Source organism: Bombus pascuorum, unplaced genomic scaffold (genome assembly GCF_905332965.1).
Source record: "Bombus pascuorum unplaced genomic scaffold, iyBomPasc1.1, whole genome shotgun sequence".
NCBI classification, from domain to species: domain Eukaryota; kingdom Metazoa; phylum Arthropoda; class Insecta; order Hymenoptera; family Apidae; genus Bombus; species Bombus pascuorum.
The window spans coordinates 128,147-150,671 of record NW_026869733.1 but is presented as its reverse complement, the minus strand read 5'-3'; the positions used below and the strand labels follow the sequence as shown (position 1 = coordinate 150,671).

The 22,525-nt window shown below is 34.9% G+C and overlaps 1 long non-coding RNA gene across 2 annotated transcripts in view; it reads right to left on the bottom strand.

Annotated features, from left to right (window-relative positions):
• LOC132915685 (uncharacterized) overlaps positions 1 to 21,158 on the bottom strand; it is a 31,416-nt gene extending 10,258 nt beyond the window's left edge. Inside the window, exons 1-3 of one of the 2 annotated variants that reach the window (XR_009659935.1) lie at positions 20,994 to 21,158; positions 20,797 to 20,839; positions 20,282 to 20,367 (exon numbers count right to left, since the gene is read on the bottom strand). This is a non-coding gene — a long non-coding RNA (uncharacterized LOC132915685). Of the gene's footprint in view, positions 1 to 20,207; positions 20,368 to 20,796; positions 20,840 to 20,993 lie in introns of those variants that run through there. The other variant, XR_009659934.1, reaches the window with a different exon arrangement.
• Positions 21,159 to 22,525: the final 1,367 nt, after the last annotated feature.

The following is a 22,525-nucleotide window of genomic DNA, read 5'->3' as shown; positions in this document are numbered from 1 at the left end:
GATATAGTGGTCTACCAAGCAAGCAAATCTACCAGCCACAGGACGATACAAAAAATTAAAGAGTGAGATTATCCGCAAACTGGCTGATTCAGACAGTTCGAGAATGCAAAAGTTGCCGGAATCTGAAGAAATAGGCGAAAGAAAGCCGTCTAAATTTTATTAATACGTAAGAAAACTCACCAGGCATTTCCAGTCGGAGCGTTCGAAGCGTCGGCAATTAGATTTGAAGATATACACATAGACATTACCGTGATGCAATATTTGCAAGGCTACCGATATTGTCTAACGTGTATCGACCGTTTCTCGCGATGGCTCGAAGCAGTACTCATACCCGACATGGAAGCGTCAACCGTTGCTTCAGCCCTCCTTTCTATATGGATATCCCGTTTTGGCGTATCATCGAAAATAACAACCGAACAAGAACGCCAATTGGAGTCACAATTGTTGAAGGAACTACGCCGATCGCTCGGTATCAAACATTTACGCACGACGGCCTATCATCCTGCGTCTAACGGGGTAGTAGAGCAACTACATCAACAGTTAAAAACGGCAATGAACACGTTGAACGCAGCGCCGAAATTGCTGTCTTTTCCGTTCAGCCGGTAGCGAGTGAGCGCTGAAATGATACGACGATACAGAGTGATCCGCGACTTCAAATCAGGAATTTTGTTTAGATCTGTCGGCCAGTATGTCGTAATGACATTTTGTGTCGAGTCATAAAACACATGACGACAAGCGTAAGCTAAATAATGCAACGAGAAAACTATCTAAGATCCTTAAAAATTATAAAAATGACAGTTTTCACAAATATCTTGCTAATCTGTCTCCCACAGCTGATTCCAACTATTCACTGTGGAAGGCATCCAGGAAACTCATTCGTCCTCTACAAATAATCCCTCCAATTCGTTGTCCGCAAAGTAGATGGGCGCGTAGTCCTATACAAAAAGCCAACTGGTTTGCAAGTCACTTAACTAAAACCGTATTCCTCCACTATTGCAGCGGAAATAACTGAATACTTGCACTCTCCCTTCCAGATGACTCCTCCTATTTAGTCTTTCTCATCTTTGGAAGTTATAGACTTACTCCGCCGTCTAAACTTCAGGAAAGTATCGGGGCATGATGTGATAAGTAACAAAGCTATTAAGGAGCTTCCCATAAAAGGGATTGCACTCATCACTCCTATTTTTAATGGAATTCATCCTAATACTATCCTAAGAAAGATGACAAAGGAAATAAAGTTATCACTGGACGTCTAGGTTACATTATCGAGAAACAAATATACCCTGATCACACAAGATCTATTAACTAAGTGCTCTCTTGGAATTCCTACTGTAGCGGTTCATAGCCATGAAAAAAGTTTCAGGGTTTAAGCGCATGTGTTGGCCACATGGCCTGCGAAATACGACGTCCGAGGTTACAACGTCGTCAAAGAATAAACCCTGTGACTTACGATAAAGCGCAAGTGTTCTCGATGAAGAAAACCGTTTCCCTACTCCAGAAGAAAACTTTCTGTTATGGGGATCTCGGCATCCTATATGAATGAAAACGAGGAAAAGATAGAGAGACACAGAGTTGCAACTGATCAGTGAAGTCGAGTAAACGGTGAGTACGCGAAGAACAATACGAATACGATCCAGGTAAGACGCGCTAGTAAACCTGTCAGGCCTTTCTCGTATAATTAATAAACTCATTGTTAAACCAATCCACGGAGTATTTTTTTAGCACCCTATACCTCCTACCACCTCACTATAGATGGAATCTCTGCAGCCGAAGTGACAGACATGTTCTAAAAACGATTGATTTGTCGTTTCGGCTCCCCGAGAGCGATTTTAACAAATCAAGGAACGAATTTTACATCTTCGTTAATGAAGAAGGTGACAAAAAGATTTCGAATAAAGTAGTATACTACAACAGCATACCACCCTCAGGGCAATGTATCGATCGAAAGGCCACACCACGTATTGTTCGGATACTTCAAATTATATGTAGAGAAATCAAGGAATTAGAATGAATGGAAGGAGTTAGCCATGATCTCCTATAAGACTTCCGTGCACGAGGGAACAAAGTTCTCTTCTAATGAATTAATTTTCGAACATCTAGCCAGGCCAGAGAACCGTCCGGTGAAAGAATAATAAAATTTGAAACCAACCTATGTAGATTTTTAAGGGATCCACTTGACAAGATCAACACGACGCAATTCGCAGTAAAGGAAAATGTAATGTAACGGCCTATGGTCATAAAGAACGTATCGACAATGGTTATTAACCATTAAGTAGTTATATTTGGACAGTTTAATCAGTATATCGCATAGTACAATATTTCCCAAGTGCGATCGACAATACATATAAAAAAAATGCCAAAAGCAATTAGGAATCGTAGAGGTAGAGGCTATAATCCAGAACGATCGAGCTCTGTATAAGATCGATAAACCCGACATTTTATTATCGAACCCACGATATGAATAAATATAATGTCCGCGCTCTTCTCGCTGATATCTCGCGACACTTCACAATTTATGATTTTATCCGCGGGAAAGTAACATACTCAATATTCTGATTTGTGACTCAACATAAATGAAAAAACAAATTTGTACGTCGTCTATACTGCATATCTCGTTGGACATGTGGAAAATCGCTAGTAGAACATAGATTATGAAGATACATTTTACTTTTAAGATATATTAATTTTAGTTTTTCAACACTGTATCAAATTTGGATTTAGCCTAAACACTTCTTCTCTACTAGTGTTGCTGTTTTTTTAAGATGTGTTTCTCGCAGTAGGCCTATAGCATTGTACTATATATTCAACATTACTTCATGAATATAATATGAAAATTATGTATGAAAATTTAAATAAAAGACATATGTAAAATATGTTGTAAAACGAATAAACGATTCACTTTTTATAATATTTCATGCTTTATTGCTTTTGTAAAATGTTTCGATGTACTCATTTTTTATTATTTTTATGCAAATTATGTTATTCTCCCAGAACTTTATAATTTAATTATCTCAAGTTAACTTACTGTTTGAAATTGACTTCCTTCTGCGGAAACATTTTTGACTAAATTTATCCGGATATTTTCTGTATCCGATACTCAGATCCGATGAATATGCGGAGCAGTTCAAAGCTTGAATTTCGAAGGAGGTCCCGGTGCATACCTGTTAGGCGTCAAGTAGGCTATTGTGGGGTTTTAGTCGGTAAGTCCGACACTACCCTGACTCTGTCCATGAGGATTTTCCCACGAAAAAAAAGTTCAAGGCTTGAATATTATTAGAAAAATAATAATTTCACTGATCTTAGTATCAATTTTAGTAATTTTTTCTGAAAATTGCACTTTGTTTTATCCTCTTCTTACCATATTTTGAAATACAAATTTTTAAATAAAAAATTCAGTCTAAAAATGAAGGTCATCATCGAGGTTGATACATGTTCCAGTTTCGAATATACATCAAAAGAAGTGTCTCCTTTTTTAAGTTGAAATCACAATAAGCATCTTCAATCAGCATTCTATTCTACTGTCTTAATGATGAAAACAAGTGATCGAAGAGGTAGTATGCATCAAAATATAATACAATATACTCAAATATACTACAACCTGATACAATATATTGCAAGAGCGATATAGGCAATTGTGACCGAACACAGAAGACCAGGAACGATAGCGTTGTCACGTAATTTTTTAAGTAATTACACGACTGGTGATTTTTTAGTATAGTCTTTATTCTTTAGACTCAGAGTTTTATTACAAAGGTCAATATTGTGACTGAATTGGAATTAGAAATAGAACCGGATTGAAATTAGAAATAGAACTGTTTGAACGGTCTCGTACCATCAAAGAAGAAAGCTCGGTGTGGGTGTTCCCTTTGGAACTCAGAACGCGGATTCGTTGTCCACACTTTTTGGTGGAAAAGTGAGGGTAACGATCCGCGATGCCCATTGGTAAATGAATTAGGTAGTAAAGACAAGGAGAGCTAGATATGGCTCGTGGGCATCCTTGTTCGTGGAAAAACTCTTATCTTGCCAGACACCCGCTTTCTTCGTATTAGGTAAGAGCGTGCAACAAAAATAAACCGAAAATATTTACGTGAAGGAAACTGAAACTGAACAGATTCGGTTTATGTTTGTCTTCCTAGGCCTGTTGCGAGTTAATAGAACAATAGATAGGTCTTGGCGTCCGGACTACGTGGAATTTTACAAGGACCGTCACATCTGGCGTACCACATGGCAAAAAGGAAAGTTGGTCCGTGACAGCGTCATAAGCAGCTTGTTTCTTTTTGTTCCTTATTTGCAGTTTTAGCTTTCCTCCGTTACATTAATCAGCTGTTTGTGTTCTATCTGTTTCATCTTCTTTTTCCACCTACTTAGGTGCTCATTTCTTAGAATCCGCGGACACAGTACGTAATCGATCTTCGTCGAGCCACCTTGCCAATACGCATCGTCATTTGCCACTCGCTCATTTGAAGAGATTCGAGAGGCAACGATTCTGACTTATTTTCCTTTAAACATCATCATTTCGATAGTATTCCTATTACAGCATGTATATATTTCATGATATGGAATAATATCATATGATCGTAATAAAAACATATATCGAGTTCAGCAGACGTTCATATAGATCAAATTTTGATATCCGAATTTACTACAGTAGTGCAGTGGGACATATGATTAAGTAATTTCGTAAAACGATCTGAGTTAAAAATTTGACAGGATTCCTATTTCAGGAATGGGTTATCCAAAACAATAAACTCCATGCATTTTAGGGCATACCATATGAGATGGTTGTTCCAATAGACTCAAGTGCCGACAAGAACATCTTACAGGATTTTCAAATCCAAGTCGAAAATGCATTCATAAGCAGTTGCAATTTTCATACAGCGATGATTGATTTCAGTCTCGTGCGCAAGCACTAACTATGTTTTCACTTGAAATCTTTTCGACTTCAGGTGTCTTCGGGTTTTTCTTTGCATATTATCTATTGACAGTCTTGAGTGCAGAGACATTGGTTTGAAAATTTTGGGTAGGCTTGACGCCTACGTTTTGATGAGAAATGTAATTGTTGACAATACATCTGTTCGGTTGGAATGTACTACTGCACTGCTACTGCCAGTTTTCAATGGTACGAAGAGTATTTTAACTCGTACAAGGATGACTGCAACGACATAAAAGAGGAAATTACGGAGTGCGTTGCCTGCAGTCAAAGCAGTGAAACTTTGTGCTCCTGTTTAGCAACTGGAGGTTAAATTACGCGAATTGCATTTTTCTGTACAAGAAAATGCAAATACGTCTGTAGTACATGCCACATATTCATCGTAAAGTAGGTTGTTCACAGGATCTTCGATTTCCAAATATTTTTGAGGTGTTAATTTAATTTTAATTAATTTTCTTCAAAGAGATTTTGCATCTTACAACCTTTTCCATCGGTAGCGATCTCACTGTGTATAGTTTTGTTCATAAGTATTACACAATATACATCGATATACATCGTACAATTCTTGTATTAAGAGAAGCGTGTTAAAATTGTGGATATAGTTTCCTTACAGATAAAGCATGATTTTACATTCGAAGTGTACAAATGTACCCGTTTGTGAAATAATGAAAATCTCCTCTTCATGATTAGAAAATTGATGTGCTGCATTGCATATCTGATAAAAATGATTGGGTCCATTTCTTTGAGTAACGTTGTTACAAAACTGCGTACTATTCACGCCATCATGTAATTTGAGTGCACAAACGCAAGATTGGAATCGTTACAGTTATCTTCTTTTTATATATGTATCTGTATATAATTTTACACGTTTTAAGGGAATTATGTTCTTCATCTTGTTCGCGTTACTGTGTCAAACTTCAAAATTCAAATTTTTTTCTTATATTTTTTGCTAATAATTATTTACGAGTCTGCCAAATCATTCAATTTCCCCATCACATAAATAGATATCACAAGTTCTAAACGTTGCTGTGTCATTGTCCAATCTACATAGAGTTTTGAACGATATGATGACCAATATCTATATCTTTAGACTTGTTGTAGACACTTCCAATATATGTTGATATACGACAAATTACAATATTGTAGACAATACATTGTTGGCTAGGAATTTCCTGGATATTCTGCAATTCCGTTCAACTAGACGGATTGCATTTCTTTAATATTTTCTACATTGTATACTGTACACGTATCATTATGAACTCTATACGTTTTTCTTTACGTTGAGATGTGAATGACATGTAAGATTGTAGTGTTGCATGTTGCAAATGCTTATATCGCTGCAAAATACATTGTATGGCTTATCGCAAGACCTACTATTTCCGAAAATCCTTTTTGTCAATGCGATTGTTGTCTGCTCTTTCTTGTTTTATACTTTATAGCACTTCCAAGCAATTATGTGCTATCTTTCCATTTCTACTAACACATTTTGTAACTTCTATGACAGTATAATTAATTGTTTACTGTGATAGCAGAATTCTGCCAATTTCATTATCATTTAAAATTTTCCCTTGAAGGGAGACTTACTTGCTTGCAAAATTTCGTGAGAAATAAAAGAATGAAATTTTGGGTAGACTTGTACTCTATTAGTTTGCTTGTAAAATACCTCAACAGTAATTAATAAAAAATGTAATAAAATTCCTTCTATAACTTTCATAATTTATTACAGTGATTTTCCATATGCTGTGCGTGACATGCATAACTTATAGATTATAAAATTTAGAAAATATAAACTTGTAAATTTTATATAAATATTAAGTATGTTCTTATTTATCCTTGAATTCTGTATCAAATGTAGTGTCAGTTTATAATATAACCAATAAAAGTGTGTAAAAATAAAGAAGGCTGGGAAATGCAAATGAACAATGGAAAAGGGTAGGATATCTCTTATAAATACAACACAACCCCTATACGTGATCTGATGTTTCAGTGATCGTGCTTTTACATATGAGATCATCTACAATTAATTACAATCCGTTAGAATGTAATAATTACATAACCATACAAAATTATTTATACAGAGAGTCGCATTTAAAATCGTCCTGTGTAATGTAAGAAATATTTCTCATTATTTACTCATAAAATATAAAATATTGAATGGACAAATTGTAAAGTACAAAGTAAATAAATAAATAAAAAAAATATACCTGTAGCGGCACATGAGTTATAAGACGATTCGAATCGAGGATGACTAATGTTGATGTTGTGCCTCGGAGTATTAACACCGTTACGATGGACGAAATGTAATAATAAACAAACTCCGGACAAAACAATATCACCCGAACGTGCAAACGTTAACCGGAGTCAAACACAAACTTTCCGGTATTCCCCCGACCATTATAAATAGACGATGATGCTCTCCAGACAGTTAGTATCGAGCGAATGTAAGTACTATCTAGTATACGAATATCGAGCATTCTTATAGCGAGAGTATCGAGTGACATTGAGCGAGCGACAATTAACTGTGTATTCTATACTTGGAATTATATCCTATTTCCTAAATCAGATAAAATTCTAGAAATCAGACAACCAAATTTAATTATCAGTAAAACTGGATGCATAATCACATACGACCGTAATATTATGGAAATAGGAGGATCACCCAAAAATATTTCTTACGAAATGAAAATTAAGAACAGTTAATCCAGTTTCGAAGAAATAGATATTTCAATACTAGAGAAAATATTAGAAACGGCTCCAAAGGTGACTCGCAATTCTAACCAACACAAAACCAATCTCAATCCGTTACAAACACAAGTCAATACCCTACAATTTGAGCGACGTATAAATTCAATCAAAGAATATAACATATCTACTACAAATATTAGAATTTAGGCCTAGGACCAGGAACAATATATATAACGTATAAATGTAAACTTTTCGAATGTCTAAGTTCAGTAATTCCTAAAATTGTATGTATCAAAATATTCTGCTCTACCATTCACTTTCATAAGACTATTAGACATAAGACTATTTCTGGTCGCATTAACATTAAGCAAACAAGGTGAAAATACGTGTATTTTCAGGAAATTGCCTTTTTTCTGCTAGTGAATTTGAATATTTACCTAATGAGCAAAATTAATTTGATTGTGATAATGGTGAACGAGACGAAAATTAAAAAATAATTGTTACAAGAAAACTCTGCTGAATGATTTTCCACTTTATGAGATCAACGGTTCATCAATCAATGTTTTTCAAAACTCTACAGGAGCGTAAAGGAGCAAAACTTGTACAGGAGCGTTATGTGTATTTTAAATTTTTCTTTATTATAACTAGTTTTGAACTTCATGATTCATGGTATATTTAAACTTTAAACGTAACAGTTATATTTTACAGAAAGATTAAATAGAGATTAAATAGAGAATCACTTCCTTTGCGGATTTACAAAAAATTTTGTACGAACATCCGGGCTATGTCGATGCTCCTGTTTGGCACTGTATTAGCATGAGCGAACAGTCTAACTTCGAGTCGACTTGACAAAAATCGAACGACTAGCAGAAACAACCAGCGACCGCTTATTTTCCATAACTCAGAATTGAGTTATGGACATTAGGACGAAATTGTTACCAGAGCAAATACAAAAGTTATGTAGTTCAATACGACAAGATTTCTACAGGTTTCCTACATGTTATGTATATAGAAACCAAAAATGTATTAAAAATAAAAAGCGATCTAAAATAAGAAGTTAACCCCTTGGCCTATCACCACGAGCGAGACTCGTGGTAAGGAATTTGTGCCATAAGCGGAACCCACGAGTCTGACTCGTGGTAATTTACAAATTGCTAGTGATTCATTATTCACTTTGAAATAATAAATTGTTTTTGTTAACTGATCAATTGATCATGATTACGCCCTAGACGTCCTAAAACCACTATTTGTCCTCAAACGTTGTTTATTATTTCACAATTCCTTTTGTAGCCCCTATATGTACATGTCATAAGAAGTACACATTCTGCGCCAGTTCGGGCACATGGCTGAACAAACGAATGGCGCGGCGCGCGACCAAACTTCTTGCTTACTATGGCTCGCACGATCGTCAAATAGCATGTAGGCCAAGGGGTTAAATATATTTGTTTTAATGACTTACCTTTACATGTAGAATAATGTCCTGTCCGGTTACTGCAGTACCCCATCTATCATTGAACAAATTTTTAGATTATAATTATTCACACAAAGCTAATACGCGCACGAATATCTTTTAGGTAATTTTCTCTATCTCTTTAAGACAATTTTCCAGATAGAAAAATTAAAACTATCAGTAAATTCTTATACGACGCGCACTCTACTGCGTCCCGAGTACGAATGACGAGTGAACGTAATGGAACTATACGGTGACCGCTTATATAATGACGACGACGGACTAGGATTGCTCAGTGATTAGCTATGCTTCGAGCCTATAGGCGGTACCTGTACGAGATCACTGCGTAAAAGTCATTTCGCGGCACGGTCTCTTCCCCCCGACCTCGTTTGCCAGACGATCACTCATCCCCACAGGAACTAAAAGTAGACTGTCGATCTGTCCCGTTTTGCGATAAAGTTTTCATGACAGAAAAAAAATAGAAAAAGCAATATCGTATAAAAGTACCGCTTTTGAGCGGCTTAAATTAAATTGCAAACTGTAATGTTAAAAATGTAAACCCAACACAAAATATGGTATGGCTACGTCGTACCGTCGCGTAAGGGTACTTTTGCCAAAACCACTTTCAAACAGAAATTCATTGTTTATTGTGAATACACATATGCAAATTATATTTTTCTTGGGTAATAAACATTATATATATGCAAATTCTATAGAATTTAGAACAACAACTGACGGTTTGACTTTCCCTGTGTTTTTACTGGGAGTCGGTCGAACGATAGAAACAGAGAAGGACGGGGAGGTAGGATAGAGAATAAAACAGGAATTCGAGAAGAGAAGATTGAACAATTAAGAAAAAGCAAGTTAAGAACTAGAAGAAGAAAGAGAAGAGGGAGTAGAAGCGGAGGGTTTTGAGGAGATAGGGAAGAAGATTTAGAAAATCGATTCTTGAGTTTTCACGAATCGATCGCCTGATTTCAAAAAATATTACAACGTTACATATATATATTGTGGCATGCTTTTAAAATCTGGACATGATTCTTTTGTTAGGTTTTTATAATTGTATCTCAATTTTAAGATTAATTAAACGAATATTTAATGATGATTTTAATATCGAAAATAACGATTATTATACTACGAATTTTTATATGAATACAATATGTTAGAATATGTGAAACATAAGGTCCGTTCAAATAACATCAACAAATGAAAAACTGTTTTGTACGAAGAAAAACAAGAGAGATATAAAGAATACTAGGCTTTGTTTTCGAGAAAATTGATCTTGGAAATCTGTTTCGAACATGTAAATTTGGTCAGTTACCAACTAAGCAGACGGAAGTTATTCTACGTGGAAAAATAAGAGAGAAATGTGAAATAAAATCTTTTCGTATAAAGCTTAATTTTCAAGAAAATCGAATTTCTTCGTGCTCGGTTCATAACACTCTTCGACATGTATCTAATTTTGCAACCTTCAATAGGCGATTCTTGTAGACATTTGCGAGCTACATTCGAATTTGCAAACCGTCTTTTTCCTATAACTCACAATTTTCTAAAATATCAATTTTGAAGAGAATTGCAAATTTTCAACTTTAGAAATATTTTGTGTTCTTATAATAGCAGCTATTGAGTTGCGATAGAGACGAAAAAATTCTGTGGACTCTCCCGAATAAAATGATATGTATCATTATTGCATTATGAACATTTAAACATGTCTAAATAATGATTAGAGCGAAAAAGCATCTGAAACGCAACATTCCTTCTTACATTTCTCAGTTTATTGAAAAAACTAAAGGTCTAGGAGAAAACCTAACTACAATACGCGATACAACAAACATTTCTGCTAAAGCAATCATCATCTATCGTATTTCATTTGAAATATAGAAGCACAACTCGCGATGTTTTTTCCGCCATTTGGTAGAACGGAACCGATAAACACACGCAGTTTTACTTACATCGAAAGTATTAGCATTACCGAGATTTTTAGATTTCTTATATCGCTGCTTGGCATTGATAGTGGCACAAGTAAAAAGAATTTCGAATTTGCTTTTATTGAACATCAAATCTACATTATGCTTTTCTTTCTATCATATAAAACGGTAAATTTAAAATTCCGTCAGTTTTGCGCCACAGGACAAAATTATTACGTATCGCTCTGACCTTATTTTTACAACAATATTTTCATATCTTCTGTTGTTTGCGACACTATAAGTGGAAGGTCATACTGCTTTCGAGAATAATGGTATATCTTGTGTTTAGTCAGTTTTATAATGTTATTGAAATGACCCGTTCAAAATCTCTTCGTAAATTTTAAAAAACCTCTCCTCTAAAATTTATCTGTTTGCGAATTGTACCACTATCAACGACAAGCAGCAATATACGGTTTGAATACCTTTCTGTTTCTGCTTTATCGATTCAAAAGTATTTACTAAAAAATATTCCATCAATTTCGGAAGTTTACTTTCAATCTCTTTTTTCTCATTAATTTAAAAATTCCCTTTTTCGAGCTCTGTATTCAAATTTCTCCGACGCTCTCCGAAATTTCTCAAATAATAATTTTTGAATCATACACTTGTAAATAATAATTCATCACGATATTCGTAGTTTCCTGACCGTTCTGAGGTATGTACAGAGGATCATAATCCTTTTACCAGAAGGTTCATCGTCTTCTTTGCTTTGTGGCTTTAAGCCAATTTGAGGTGACATTTGCTCTCGACAGTGCTCTGAAATTGTCTATCTATTTGAGAGTTTAGGTTAGAAAAATTTACCAAATGTCCTGCTGGATAAATTGTAAAGTACAAATTAAATCATAAAAAAAAAATTTGAGAGCAGTTTGAAAGTTTGCTATCACACAGCACTCTCAGAACTGTCCATTTGAGATTCGCTCGTGCGTTTGTTCGTCTGTTCTGTAGTTTGTTTCGAAATACAAGTGAGGTGAAATAGCGAGTGAACGAAAGGCTTTGTGCTCTTATTGTTGCGTACAATTGCATACAATTGAGTGTAGAGATAAAGTAAGGATAAAGTAGGACTCAAACGGATAAACAGGGACTGTAGCCTCTCACTCGTCACTGGAGTTGCAGCACGGAATGCCGTAACAACTGGGAGTCTTCTCTCGAGTTCAAAGGTTAAGAGAACAGAGCTATTGGTGATGTCAATAGTTTTCTATTCATTTTCAAAGTCAGGACACGATGGCGGGCTGGTGGCCACGCGCAGTTTTTGCGAGATATGTAGATTTAGACTAAAAGGAATGTGTGTGTGTGTGTTTTTGTAGCGAATGTCTGCGTGAAGACAAGACGAGTTTAAGCGGACGTCTCTTTTTACCCAGCAGTTAAATAATATTTTGATTTCCCGTAAAACTCATCCGCTGTATCATACCTACATATACTATGAACAAAATATAATAGTTAGGTTCACGTCAGGGCATTGTATCCGGTAGCAACTGACGCATATGTTACACGGACGCACAACTATAAGCAGAATTCACTCAAGCGATACCGGCAGTTTTTCGTGAGTATCTCGGAAATTAAGCAAGTTAGGTCCTTGTATGTATAGGAAAAAATTGTTTAAAATATCGATTTGCACGACATACGCAAAAATCATCGAAATCGAAGTTTAGTCAGTCTTTCTACAGTTTCACCGAAGGTAAGTAATGAACATAGACTAATATCTACGTAACGTAATGTAATTAATATCGCAATCTCGTTATACAAACTTGAACGAACGTTAAAGTGCCAATTTTGAACGATCCTTTAGTTTTACGGTTTCTTTCTTTTTTCGCTAGCCAAACCGCGGGCGTCAACCGACGTGGCGCGGTGAAAGCATCCCGATAATCGCTACGCATGCATTGACACTTTTACAGCGCGGTTGCGCACTTAGTATCCAGAAAGGCTTTTTTACGGCTATTAAGCTCTGATTACATTTTGAAACGTTTACTTCATTTTCCTCTAGTTTCTCGGTAATTAAGATATGACGATATGATTTTATGATTTACAGTTTTGTTTTATTTTGAATGGCGCTCCTTTTGACATAACGGCTACTTTAGAATAAGAATAATGCAAATACATAGATGTATCAAGTACAAGAAATATTCGTAACATTCCTGCTGCTTCTACAAGCCAACAGTCATCTAGAAAATTGAAACCTCTAGCTGTTCTTGCATACAATAAAGTGTGGTATAGATTATTCGGATCAAATGGTTACTTATGCCACTACAATTAGAAAAGAATTTAAACGGTACCGGAAATTTGGCATTCAGCTTCTTCTGGGAATTATAGTTGTAAACGCTTTAATAGTTTACAAGATTACAACAAAGAAGGATACAAATATCACAAAATTTGCACAATTATTAGTTATGAAATTATTAGGGCTGACTGATGATGTAATGAAATCTTCTTTTAACGTAGATATCATGTCATCCGAAAAAGTGCTTCTGGAATGTTGAGGTTACTTGATAAAGGAATAAATAAAGGATATATTTATAATAGAAATATATATTGAAGTAAGTATAAGTATAAGTATAGGTATAGTATATGCTGATCCAGATCCTCACTCTAGCAATGTTACATTACAATACAATATACCAGGGAGCAGGTTGATACATTGTGTGTAACTCTAGCTGAAAGTTACAAGAAACAGCAATAAAAGTCTGCTTGTAGCTCTTTTATTTCTAGACCTTGTGACCCAAAAACAATATTCACATAAAACATATTCAAGGAGACAATAATATGAACCTCTCCTTTTCGTTAACTTCTTTGCTTCACTAAGTTCTATTTTCATCGTAACTGCGGTGTCCAGGTCACGTGTACACAAAAGAAAAAGATGTAGAGTTTTTCTAGAAGTAAATACTTCAACAAGGACAAAACACTACATTGTAAATAACTTTTTTAATAAACCATGTTTCTATATTACTTTTATAACAGTTAAATAATCTTATTATTGTTGAGAATTGTGCACCTTAGTCGCCGAAATAAACGTATAGCAACATTCACATTACACATAGAAATGATATCGAAATAGTTTCATATTTATTTGATATGTGATTTACAAGATATTCGTAGATGCACATTGACATGTCCGAGCACTCTCTTTTTCTCGCCATCTTTTTCACCATTCTTCTGTTCTACGAGACGCTGCGCACGTACATACTCCCACGCACGCTCATACTCACATATGTGTGTCACTACTACGCGGCTCATCCAGTGTAGCGCACAAAATTACACATATCTCAATAATTAAATCCTGTGAAATATCTTTCCAAATAACTTTCCTACTAACTTACCTCGTAAGTACTCAGATAAGCATTGTTTAGGATTTTGATAGTAAGAAACACATCGTTCGCATACGAAGAATTATCCACTAACCTGATAGCAATTGAGGCGGGTTTTGTCCGCATGGCAAAAAATACGACCACTGAGACAGCACTGGTGGAGCAGAAGGGATGAAGAATATATCAACCAACTAATGATTGGGAAAAAATGAAATCAACATGGTGCAACAAATTCCAAGCAAAGCATAATGGTCGTATCAAGGGATGACAACACGACGATGCCAGTATTGGTCCTGTGTAACCTCCAATTTATTCATAAGAGCAAACGAAGTAATTCGTCATTTGGCTTGCTAATATTTCTGACTCTGCGATTTATTTTCCGACTAGATTTAATATATTGTTACATTTCATTTTATAAACTACGGAAATTCACGATCAAATACGCGATACAAACGGATAATTCTAATAATCAATAATTATTACGCCATTTTACATATTAATCGCTTCGAAACGCGAAACAACGTATTGAACCTACCCTAGGAATACGAAAGAAATTTATGATAAATCCATTTTGTTACTTAATTTTATTAATTTGCATAATGAACGAATGAACATATTTAAATCTGTATTTAATCGCAAATTTATACCACGATGAATAATGTTCGGTTAACGATGTTTGTTACCTATAATAGTTGTATTATTATGATCGACTTCCTGGTTTGTCAACGAAAGAGGAAATAAGAGAAAAGAGGAATATGATTGTGTAAATGAAACACGCAAGTGTGTACAGTATGTACAGCTTCCTTAGTCTAACAGTTTAATGTATATATATTAAGATGCGTACGATAATTTTATATACCCATTTGCGTTGTAATAGTCGACTTTCTATCAGCAAGTTGGGAAAAACCATCGACGAATGCAGAACTCTGTATAAAGGATGTAGAATTTGCATAAATGTTAGGATGTAAGATGTTCATTACTCATTCGCACACTTGTAAACACACGTCTGTACAACACAGACTTTTTGAACGTGATAAATAAACGTGTTAAAGTTTCGTTTTGAATAGCCACCTGCGTGAATTCTATTCTTTTTTTAAGTTTTAAGTTTCACGATATATCCTATAGGTAGCTCCTCCTGATTTTAAACTATGCTTACTAGAATTTCTCATAGAAAGTCACTTTTCTGGTTATTAAAAGCAATAATTCACTATGTAACATCTCCTGATTACCTACAATATTCAATTTACCCTTTAATATAAAACAATTTCATTTAACATGTCGAGGTATGACCGATAGTTTCTTGAGAATATTCAGAAAATAATACTGAAAATGTGTTTGAGTTTATAATTATCCACAGCACTGTATTATGTATTATTTATTACACCTATTACAATTTAAGGCCATGTAAAGGTATTACAATACATTACACTTTCTCCGCGCACTAGCATTTTGCTTCTTAGATTTTATATTGCCGAAATTGCAATGCAAAGCACTGTAAAATCTTCCGATTTTCAAAATTGGAAACTCTTGAACTCCCGGAATACCTTTCTTTTTTTTCTTTGTACTGTAGCAGCAGATGAGTCAGGACAATTCGAGTCAAGAGTGATTCATGTTTTTTTGCCTCGGGGCATTGACAACGTTTCGATGTACGAGATGTAAAAGTAAACAGACTCCGGACAAAACAATATCGCCATTACGTGCTACCGTCAACCGGAATCGAATTCAAACTTTCCGGTACTGGGTAACATTCATATTTTTATGCATAATAATTAATGAAACAACAGGAACATAATTTTGGCAAATTCAGCACAATAAGGCATTATAGATATTAGTGCAAAGTTCAACTCGACTGCTTATCCCAAAAAGCGAATATCAAAATATTAAGCAAAAATAATAAATTTTCTAACAATAATAAGTAATCTTCAATAATATTAATAATAAAACAACGAAACATGCTCTGACATTCTCTAAAAAGATATTATTAAAATCTTCACTTTCGTGAAATAGAATTTGTTACCACCGTTACGCGCGCGGAGAGGCGCGGTCGCGAGGAAAATGCGTCAGCGAGAGGCGTAAATTCTCACTACGATTCCTATAATCGATACCGCGAATTAGTCGCTCCCTATTTCGGTTAAGATAACAGTGGTAGTTCAAAGAATTTAACACTGTATTAACAGGTTAATATAGCTTCTATATTTAACAATCAGTTATATAATAATAAAAATGTCACAAATTATTTAACGATAAATACAGTTAATGCGACTCGACTTTGTGATATCCCTCGGTATTCGTTTGTCTTATTTGATCTATAATCATTTCAACATTTTTGGTGCAAGAGAACTCAATCGATTATCAATGCACGTATTGAGTTGAGTGCATTTGTTCTCTTCACCCTATTCAACTGTGTTAACGAGGCGAGGTGTATACATGTGCATAGTCCTGTTCACCAGTTTTGAAGTTAACTTATTTTGACCTACATTTCTCCGCGAATCTTCACTTTCTAGCAGTATGCAGTGGGTAAGTGAGTGTTACATAAAACAAAATAGGGGCATGATAAAACAACGATCTATCAACCATCCTAGGAGAGAATAATAACAAAAGTGAAAATGAAACACGTTTCGGTAAGATGGCGGGGCACCTTAACGATAAAAAGAGAACCGAAGTTGGAAACGAAGAAGATACTACAGAAAATTAGTGATTTTCAAATATCTGCAAAAAATAGATACATGTTATTATGCGACAATGATGACGCTGATACGAGATTAGAAACGGAGACGCGATGACGACCGGGGGGGGGGGACGAAAAAGCCAAAAAAGCGACAAATTAGTGTGTTACGGGATAAGACGCGAATGAGCGAAACGTAGTATATAAACAATGCTCGTACAATACGATACTTATAATGTGATAGGGAAATAGAATGAAATAGCAAGTCGATTTTTCTTCAATCATATCTTGTCAAAAGATACGAACACTCTTAAACGTGTTACCTCAGTTGCCATGCTACTGCAAGGAACAACATGTAACATTGAAAATATAATTGAAGGTTTACAAGCAGAAACTTTTGTGTATACAAGCTTCAGACTACTCCTATGTTAATGTAATATATAATATATTTATGTATTTGTTATAGAAGTAAAAATTTTGAATGTCCTTGTTTCTTCTATTCTCCTTAATTATTTTTTTTTTTGTATTACCCGCAAATGTTAACGTTATGGTCATCCGCTACCTCTTCCTCCATACTTTTGTTTATACATTCAAGTATGTTTATATGTTTCTTATAAATCGTTGTGTAGCATATAAGCATAATTTCGTAAACATTATACACAGAACTGTGAGCTATAATTCAGGAACTGTGTGCATCATTAAAAGAAAATCATGCCTATGTTCTGTTTTAGAGTGGTGTATAAGATAATTTAATTAAATTTTAGGCACAAATTAATGCGTATAATAGAGTTAGTTGGAAAAATAAAAATGATATAGAAAAAACAGAACTATATTTCGAGCGTTTTATTAAGATACCAACCTTTGGTATCGTTATATATTATTATCGATACTGCAATCGTTTATTCGTTTGCTTGGTGTCTTCTTTGGCATGTGGCGTTCGTTGCGATATTTATAATTTGGAATGCCTTGTGAGAATAGCATCCTTATACAGGAAAGGCAATGACAGATGCTCTAGATAAAGCGAACAGGTAAGCTTTAAGAGTAATAAGTAATAATAAGCTATTATCTCTTCGTAATTTAAGCGGTTTGAAAAATTGTAAACTTCATTAAGATTAGTATATTGCTTTGCGAGAGACTTTTCTTACGATGATATGATACATGAATTGTACGACTCCAGAGTGGAAAATCGATCGGTTTTGTCGGTTATTGCTCCGAGAGATAAGAACACGGAAACGAGAGATACGAACATGGAAACCGAAATGCCTCCAAATTTCGAGATAGGAATCTTCGACTGTTGTTCAGTTGGTTCGAGTAACACTTCCACAGCCACGCCGACTTTTTAAGTACTTATTTTGTCATTTGAATATTTATGACATATATTATTCTCCTCTAAAAAAAAGAGGAAAACCGCACGTAAAACCAGTTGAGTAGTCGGAAACGGTGGTCGAGTGTAAAATGTAAAAAAAATCGCAGAATAGTTATTTAAAAGTCAATCTTTGTCCTTACGACTTCTAAATCGCGTGTGAAATGTATTCAAATGAAGAACAGACGGTTAATCAATTCTATTTCCGCAAGAAGTTAAAGAAACTGCTATACCAACGCTTACCGCCACCTTGCACCAACACGCAGCCGCACACTCATTTCCGCTAGAGTCGCTATATGCTATATACGTAAATACTGTAAATAAGTAAATATCATGTGGTACAGCGAATAACTCCGGCGCAGCAATATATTTTGTAATTACGTGATTTGTGTAGAAATTAGAAACTACCTCTGTACACAATTACTGAGAATGGGATTTATAAGAACTGTACATTGCGCGTTAAGCACAAAAATGTAATGCAAAATACTACTGCAATTTCGCACCTGGCTAATCTGAAAACTAAAGGAAAATTGATTCCTGGAAATTTGCGCTTTTTGAATTAAATCAGATAGAAGACGCTTGAAGGATCTTGAAAGGGAAACCGAAGGTATCATGGAAGATACTGCAACAAAAATACAGAAACATTTAGCTTAATTCGTGCAATAAAATTGTAACACGTGTATTCGTTTCGACAAAATAAACCACGAAAGCCTACTACAAACAATCAAGAAACAATTCCCGGAACAAATATACCAATTAACAAAATCATACATAAGCAACAGAACCTTCACGATAAAAATCAAGGACGCACACTCCGAAGTCAAAGACATCACAGCAGGGGTTCCGCAAGGAAGCGTCCTAGGACCCATATTATACACACTATACACGGCCAACATACCAACAACTACCAGTAGCAAAATATTGACATTCGCGGACGACACAGCCGTACTAGTCAGGCACACTAACCCTGTAACAGCAGCCACAATACTACAAAAACACATCACCAAAATAGAAAAGTGGCTACAAGACAAACAAATCAAAGCTAGCCGTAACAAATGCAACCGCATCACATTCACACTGAGAAAACAGATAACACCAAACATCTTCCTGAACGGTACGCAAATAACACAAACAAGGCAAATCAAATACCTTGGACTTCACATAGATACACATTTCACATGGAAACAGCACATCAAATCAATAACAGAAAAAATACAGACAACAAGGAGACAAATGCACTGGTTAACAAGCCGAAAATCCAAACTAAGCACAGAAAACAAACTGAAAATATACAAAATAATCATAAAGCCAATCTGGACATACGGAATTCCACTATGGGGAACAGCAGCAATGAGCCACATAAACAAAATAGAAACAATCCAAGCCAAAATCCTTAGAACAATGGTAAACGCACCGTGGTACGTTAGAAATGAGGACATAAGGAAAGACCTCGGAATACCAACGGTCAAGGAGGAGATTACCAGATTCGCAACAAGATACAGAACAAGAATAGAAACACACCCGAACCAGCTGGCAGCTGAAACGTGCAACACAACAAACATCGCAAGAAGACTAAAAAGGAAACACCCAATGGACCTCATAAAAGATATAACTTAGAAAAAACGAAGCTGGCACCCCGCTGGGGGTAGCCGCCCACTTGCTATATTATTTTTTATTTATATTTTTTTTTCTTCACCAACAAGATATAACACTTTACCAAATGTCCGCAAGGACAAATTGTAAAATAACCAAAATAAAAAAAAAAAATTCATAATTTTCGAATAATATATAGGAAAGATAACGAATGAATATACTGTATCACATTTCTTGAATGAAACAGCGCATTTTAGCGATTAAAATGCGGACATTATAACAAATAATACAGCAATACTAGATAATCGAAAAGAAGTAGGGAAAAAACTTACCATAACAGCATGGAAAAGAATTTATAAAGAATTGTGTTACTAGAAGACGATTCTTTGTGTATCACCAAGTGCATCAGGGGAGGATTCTTAAACAAATTTCGTAAAAACTACTGTCTATGAGAAAAATACAATACGAGATTCGGAGAATAATTAATATTAACAAAAACATAATTATTTTATAAGAACATAATATTCAATTAAAGAACTAATTATACGTTAAGTTCTGTCATTAGTAACCATTATCGATGACCGACTTTATTTTTCGTTCTCAATAAGCATTATCTTTGATGAAAGCATTTTTTAGCGGAAGAAAATAAAATGGGGAGAACGATATAACTTTTATGTAAAAAACTATAATCAATATGTTTAATTAAAACTAAAACATAAATACGTATAACATCACTCTTACATGAATATAAATATGTAAATGCAAGTTGTATTAGAAGCGAAAGATATAATAAAAATAAGAAAAAAGAGAAATAAATAAGAAAATTCTATTGGTTTCTACGACTTACTTCCACATGTGGAATAGTCCGTCTGGTTGCCGTATGACCCATCCTAGAAACAAAACAAAGTTATTAGTTTCAAATAATTCACAGAAAGTTTTTAATTCAGAAAATTTACAAGTATAAAGTATTTATACTGAATAAATCCTTTTTTTGTATGTTATATAGCAGATTTTATATGTTATATAGCAACTAGCACTTCTTACCAATTGCTCAAGCACTTGCTAAACACCATAATTATAACGTTCAAATAGGTAACTATTCCGTAGCACGTACACACTACCGCATCTCGAACATGAAAGACCGTTGAACAATACCATACCTAATAAAGACAGATTCGTACTGCGTGTTGATTGGCTACGCTTCTGGACTATAAGCAGCGAATCCTGTGCGCTGCGCAAATGTCTCTGCGCTGATTATCAGTCAATTTTACTACAATACAATAATGACTTTACATCTTGAAAGTTGTTACTATTACGCTGCTAATTTTTATATAGATATGATATATCAAAGTGCATAAAATATGTAAATGCAAAATATATTCAAACTATGTAATAATTGCACTATACTTTACATTGTGAATACGATCTTAATTGCTCATCATGATTTTTTATTATAGTTTGTTTACTGATCGTCAAGGCCAATGTAAATAAAAATCTCAATTAATATATATAAAGTATAGAATATATGTATATATAATATATGTATAATATATGGTATAGTGTATGTATATATTATGTATATAATATTAACTAAATTATGTCTATAATATATATACATAGTAACATATAGATATACATATAACGAATAGAAGAATTATTAAATAAAAATCAAAAATTTTATATGATAGCATACAATGTAATAGTCTTTTAAACAAAGTTACTTTTATGCTTCTATGAATAATTTAAGAATCTGAAAAATCTACGACGGACAAAAATAGTTTGAATCTATGGATATATGTGTATGCTACCCTAGAATCAGTGTAAAGAAGAAAATAGTTAATTTAATGATTGTTATTCTCTGCGGCATAATTAATGCTAGAAATATTTGGCAAAAGATGGAGGCTATATCTGCAGTCGTCACTGAAAATTTGGAACTGCTACACGTATACGTAAGTATAATATATGGTAAAATAATAATTTTACATCTTGAAAATTGTTACTATTACCAGCGGCCCAGCGCTCTCATCTAGATGTATCTCCTCTTGAACACCAACGCCCGATGCTGCCACGGTGGAGACGCGGCCAGAACGGTCACCGACGCGTGGGACACTGTTCGGTATCCCCTAATGATTCTGATGGCGGTTATCCTGAGCAACCTCCTAAGGAGCAGGATGCTGCGACGATTCGCCATGAAATCGTCTGCCCATACCGGGGCTCCGTATATCACTCGGGACCGAACGACGCCCTTGTCGCGGATCGAATTTCTGCTTGGCAGAAATGTGTGTTACGCCAGATGCGATGGTCCTTGCGAGGTTCCTCATGGTCTGGGCGCCAAGACCTACACATTGTTACACTGACCCGCAACAGGCCTAAGGAGATACAATAAACTGAATCTGTTCAGTTTCAGTTTTCTTCACATAAACATTTTCGGTTTACAGATAGTACATATGTTTGTCGTACGCTCTTACCTATTACGGAGAAAGCGGGTATCTGGCGAGATAACAGGCTTTTCCCATGAACAAGGATGACCACGAGCCACATCTGCTTTCTTTGTCTTCATAGTTTCATTTACTAAC